The sequence below is a fragment of the Polypterus senegalus genome, chromosome 2, assembly GCF_016835505.1.
Source record: "Polypterus senegalus isolate Bchr_013 chromosome 2, ASM1683550v1, whole genome shotgun sequence".
NCBI classification, from domain to species: Eukaryota; Metazoa; Chordata; class Cladistia; order Polypteriformes; family Polypteridae; genus Polypterus; species Polypterus senegalus.
Window position 1 is genome coordinate 2,299,165 of NC_053155.1, and position 6,232 is coordinate 2,305,396.

General features: G+C 38.4%; 1 long non-coding RNA gene across 2 annotated transcripts; it reads right to left on the reverse strand.

The window, feature by feature from the left end:
- Positions 1-1,949: 1,949 nt before the first annotated feature.
- LOC120524186 lies at positions 1,950-3,481 on the reverse strand. 2 transcript variants are annotated; one of them, XR_005632753.1, is made up of 4 exons: positions 3,361-3,481; positions 2,821-2,887; positions 2,456-2,667; positions 1,950-2,029 (listed from the first exon to the last, which is right to left on the reverse strand). It is a non-coding gene; the product is annotated as an uncharacterized LOC120524186 (long non-coding RNA). The 2 variants fall into 2 exon arrangements; XR_005632752.1 differs by lacking the exon at positions 1,950-2,029 and adding an exon at positions 2,065-2,128.
- Positions 3,482-6,232: the final 2,751 nt, after the last annotated feature.

A 6,232-nucleotide genomic window follows, 5' to 3' on the forward strand; every position in this document is an offset into this window, starting at 1 on the left:
TCTCTATACTGATGACACTTAAATATATTTGCCACTAAAATCAAAGCGAGAAAATACAGACCCTCCATGCGTGCTTGAATGATATAAAAACCTGCATGGCAATGCATCTTCTTAAACTAAATGATAATAAAACTGTGATCATGGTTTCCAAAAGTTAAGAAAGTTTGAGTGTCTCTGATGTTGCTCTTGGACCCCTTGCCATATACAGTATGTATCATAAAGCTTCAGTTATCCCAGGTGTGATCTGCGGCAGCTCATTCAGACTCAACAAACAGATAAATTGTGAGGTTAAATGAAGCTTTTTCCAGCTGAGACTTTAAGGTAAAGGCTTTTCTTTCTTTCTGTGATCTTGAAAAGGCCATCCAAGCTTTTACAGAATCTCATTTGGACTATTGCAGTTCTTTGTATGTAGGTGTTGGTCAGGGCCTGTTACGACACCTACAACTATTCCACAACTTTGGTGTTCACTTATTGAATGGCTCTTGTAAGTGTGGCCATAGTTCACCAATACTGACCTCGCTTCATTGGCTTCTGGTCCATTTTAGAATTGATTTTAAAATTCTATTTCGTGTTTTCAAATGTTTAAGTGGATCAGCCCCATCTTGCCTCTTGGAACCTCTTCACTTGTATGTGCCAACAAGCGCCCTGCGGTCTACTAGCCTGATGCTCTTAGTTGTGCCAAGGCCAAGGCTGAAGCAAAGGAGGAATCGGGTGTTTGCTGTGGCTGCTCCTTTTCTCTAGAATGGCTCACCTTATTATGTTAGGTCTGCTCCAGCACAGGCCATTTTTAAGTCATCATGAAAGTCTTATTTCTTCTTGTTGCCATTTGACCCTGCAAGAGGTGGACATTGTTTGTATATGTTGGCTCACGTACATTCATGATTAGAAATATGTATTTATGGGTATTTTAAGTTTATCTTTTATGTAATGGTTGGTTATTCTTGCAGTTTTGTGCTGCGTACATACGGTATATTTGAACTGCTTCTTTACTCTTTCTTGTACAGCACTTTGGTTCAGTTCTGGCTGCTGTTGTAAATGTGCTTTAAAAATAAAAATTGCTTTGCCCTGCTTTATAAAACATTATTTTAATACATAACACTAAGAAGTGCAGATCTGAGACAATGGACTGTAAAGATAAAGTTGGTTTGCAACATTTATTACAAAAAGGTAAAGAATATATAAAATATAGAACAGGAATTGTAGGTTGTAACTGAACAATGAGGGACATGTATGTTTGTTACATTTTCTGACAAAACAGTCATTTTCCTTTTTCCCCTCACATTATCTAAAACAGATGCATGTCTTCCTTATGTGAAAAAAATATGTCTAAAGACATATTCCCTCTCCTCTTCTTCTGGAAATTCAGATAGCAAATCAAATTTCTGAAGGGCCTCCTCAATGTCGTCTTTGTCCATTGACAGTAATGCAGGGAGTGAGACATGCCCCCTGAACACAGAAATGTTCTCAGCACACCACTTCTCTGCCTCGGTAAGATGCTGAAGGATTCAGAAGAAAGAAAGAAAATTCTTTAAATGGTCATCATAAAGCTTATAGCCTTTTCCTCCACAATTACAAGAAATGTAAGGAAAGTAAAAAAAAAAAAATGTTTAGTAAATTTAATTTGTTCTACATTATTAACATTACTGCTTTCGATCACAGACTCTACAAGTCTTCAATGTTTCTTACCATACACTATTATTAACACAGCACGTAATGCATTTCAAATGTTTTAAGGCCTTTAAGAGTTGTACTAGCACTCCAGTTTGTCAGAAGATCTAAAACAGGCTTTGACTTCTACTGGTTAACGATTAACAGTCGGCATCTAAGACAAGCATGAAGTCTTTTTATACATTAGATTCACTGCACCATAGGCATTGTAAGCCAGCATCAACAACATGTAATTCATCTTTCTTATGGAAGTTTATAAAGTGATGTGTCTGTACCTGCTCATCAGTGCCCTGTGCTGGATGTTGAAGGGTGGCTGACGTTTCTTCTAAAAGAAAAGACCTGAAACCTGCAGAACGCAGTGCTGTGGAACAGAATAGCAAGACATTTTTTTTTTTCCATTTCAGATGTAGTGCCAAGTCTTTACTCTGTCTTCTCATTAATGGCTCAATAACGTCTAAACCTGAAAACAGAATAAATAACATTTACCTAAGGAAATGTTAAAAAAAGAACCAAAAGAATAAGCACAATACAGTAAATGACCCTGTCCTGGCTGTCCATTATTTCTGTACCTTCTAATTATTTGTTTGGTCCTTGGCCTTCATTTAGAAGGGCGTTTACTCGCTCAGTCCGATGTGAGCAGTTACTTCAGTGATTTCAAAGAGAAGCACTAAGTTTATATTGCTAAACATTTTGACTATTTGTCTTTGATTTACAATATGGCTAAGTTTATTTGCCACATTACCGCAAAAGTGAATAAAAGTTATTAAAGGAAATTTAAATTTTTTACCCCTTGGTGCTGAAGTTCTCAAGTAACATTCTACACCAGCACTTCCTCAAAACTGGCATGTCATTCTAAAGAGAACTGAGCAGAGTCACATTGTTAAAAGGAGTTTAATGTTACAAAAATATTTATGCAAACCATTATAAACATACATTTAAAATATCTAGATTTTGAAAGGTAGGCGTTTCTGGAACTTCAAAACCACTATGGACAGTATGCTGAAATAAAAAATCTTATATAATAAATGAAACATAACACAAATATCCAACACAAATTGTAGAAGGTGACAAAAATGGAAACCAGCAACCAGATATAATCCTCCCTTTACAAATAATACAATGAAAGAAGAGAGGACTAAAGTTGAGACACACCTCATTAAAATTGAAGGGGGCCTCGAGGATGAAATACAGAGACACCACAAAATGGTCCTTTGGAAACCTGGACACAACATTAAATACAAACTGACACAAAAAGACAGTTACAATATGAAATGGTCATACCAGCCAACACTGGGCGCAAGGCAGGAAACAAACCCCATGCTGGGTGCCAGCCTACTGCAGAGCACGCACGCACACACACACCCACACACTACTAGTGAGGCACTAATACAATGGGTAAAAAAAAATATCAAAGAAAAATATTAAATACTGACATACAGTAATAAATAAAATTAATCAAACAAAAATATTAAATACTGACATACAGTAAACTGTTGACAATGCCTTTTAAACAAAAACAACAATAGAACTGCCCGCTTGTTACACACCCTGTGTTGTTACATCTGTAAATAGTAAAACCTGCCAAACAACAGATAATGCTCAGCTTTTAATCTGTATTTTAAAAAGTTCCAGTTCAGACATCTAAACGTCAGTATTGTTTGTAAGCACACACTCCTGGCATACACACACTACCTGCATACTTGACACGGTGGTCTTCATGACTCTGAAGGCAGGCAGCAGGATGCTGTAGTCTCTGTGCTTTTTACAAAGAGGGCACTTGGATTCATTTGGATATTTAATCAATGGAATCAAAGTTGTTTTAAAATTCTCTGCCTTTATGGAGAAATGTGACTGTGGAAATCAAGACAAAAATAATATGTAATACTAATTTGGCAGAAAGCGCTAACGTGCTTTTATAAATAACTAACTTAACTACAGAAAAATCAAGTTAATAAGATAATTAATAAGATTCTCTACATAACATCTCATAAATAAGTGAAAAAGTTAATATGGATGAAATAATATGGCAAATATTAAAAAGAAATAATACAAGAGGTAAAAAATAATTAAAACGATATGCTTTAAAATAGGATATGTCAGGAATGACGATAAACTGAGAACACTTAGATTCGCTATACAATATATAATCGTACACCTCATTAGTTTTGTCTAATGAATCTAAAGTTTCTTTAAATATACTGAGCTTTTTATTCTGAGTCCATACCTGGTTCTGCTGTGCCATTTTTCCGTGTCGGAAAACGTTTTCAACTCCTTTTCTTTTTCGAATTGGAAAAACTGTACAGCAACTCGTCTCCTTTTCTTTCTACGGACTGTGGGAGGTTGAGAGGCGGACTGTGGAAGGCCAAGTCTGCGACCTGCAGCCGGACCCTTTTCTTCATTCTTGTAATGTTATTATAACGATCAGGCTGGAGATTCAGAGGGCTGTGTGTCTGCGCAGCTACACAAGCCAAGTTTCCATCCAGTTTTTTGCAACGTTTTGTTATCGACAAACAGAATATACGTAAAAAAAAATGTGCGAAATTTGCTGTCTCCAGCCTGTTTCCATCCAACTGGCTTTTTATCGATAAAATGGTGTGCGTGATGACGTCACCCCCCCCAAAACAAACTGTCACATAAGTTTTGTTGTATTGCGAAAAAAAATCTGCCCTTGAGCCGTTTCCATACATAATTTTGTATATGTCGCAAATTATCTACCTTTTGTTTTCTACGTTACACCCCCTCCACTAAACAATGAAACAAAGAAATGGAGAGATTATTCAGACAGTTTTTTGAAATTTGCCAGCTTACTGTTATTTCAGTTTCACAAATAATTGGAATTGTACATAATATCCGAAGACGACAGCAGAATGAAGCAGTTGCTTGTCCGATAGCCCTAGAGCTCAAAGAAAGTACCCCAGTGCATTTAAACCCACGGGTATGAGAGAGACGACGGAATAAGACCTTCTGGGAGGAGGTGGTGGAGAGACACTTTACAGAAAATCTCTGGCTGCAACATTTTAGAATGACACGGCCGACGTTTGAGATGTTGTGTGGATTCATCAGTCCTGATGTTGCGCCCATCACAGGTTGCCACCGACCACAGGTTCCAACTCAAAAGCGGATTGCCATCGCCCTTTACAAGCTGGCAACCTGCGCCGAGTATAGAGTAGTTGGAGAAACTTTCGGGGTTAGTAAAACTACCATCCATCGATGTTTATATGCTGTGTGCACCACTATTAAAGAAAAATGAATGCGGCGTTATATCAGACTTCCGACTGTAGCGGAGGCCAATGAAATTGCATACCGCAATTCCTTGGTGCATTTTGTGCCACAGATTTACGGTGCGCTGGATGGCACGCATGTGCCTATTCTTCCCCCGACGGAAGGCTACCGCGATTACATTAATCGCAAAGGGTGGCCATCTATTGTTCTCCAGGCCCTTGTTGATGACAGGTGCAGGAAACGAGACATTTGCGTTGGCACTCCTGGAAGTGCCCATGATGCAGCTGTGTTTGCAGTATCGGATCTGTACAGGTGAGCCTACCTTTCAAAATCCCTTCTCAGTGCGATAACAACTGAATTAGTCCTGTAACCTGCTTCCCTTAAGGTTCTTAATTAAAACTGAAATTTGAATTAATACAAAATAACAACGTTTAATCAAAAAAAAACTAAAGTTAATATTAATGAGAGAATTTCTCATATATGCTAAAACATCTGCCATTTAATAATAAGAAAAAAATGTTTAGATAATGAAACACACGGTTTATTAAATATTTTGACTGGCACAGTAAATTATCTTTGCGGTTTTTGTATTATTTAGACATCCTGAGAGACACCGCCAGGCTACAGTTGATGTGGAGGGAGTTCAGGTACCCCTTTTAGTAGCAGGAGACCCAGCCTATCCGCTACTGCATTGGTTCATCACGAGAAATAACGAGTCTCTTCATCAGACCATGCGAACCGCTCCGCTATTCTCGTTTTGATTGCACGTGATGAAAATGTATCATGTGACACATTTATTTGCGTTAAAGCCCTTTTTTCCAACAAAAAGTGTTTCCAATGTAGTTTTTGCGACATCTGAAGTATCGATATGGAATTTATGCACTAAAGTTAAACGGAAAAATATTATGTCGACATGTACAACATTTTATCGATAATTAGCATTTCCATCAGCTATATCGGTAAAAAAATTTGAAGCGCTAAATATTTTTTCACAAAAACTCCTTGGATGGAAACCTGGTTACAGTTAGCACGGAACTTTCAGAAGGCGATGTGTGTTATGCAAATGAAACACAAAATCAGCGAGAGGAGGAGGTCCTGGAAAAAAGGGCGGATTGAGCGCGAGAGACGGGATTGATGGGGCTGGAATGGAGGCGCTTTTGCTCTCCGTCAGGGGAACACACTGTGCAGACGAGAAGGTGCAGCATGTAGCGATGGGCTGCTTTGATACTGACCTGTCTACAGCGTGTCGGGCTTTGGAAGCGCTGGTGTTTGAAGCGCCGCATCGGGGCTTGTTTCAAATGTGCCCGTCACGTGATTTTGAGGCGTGGCAGCCCCATGACAT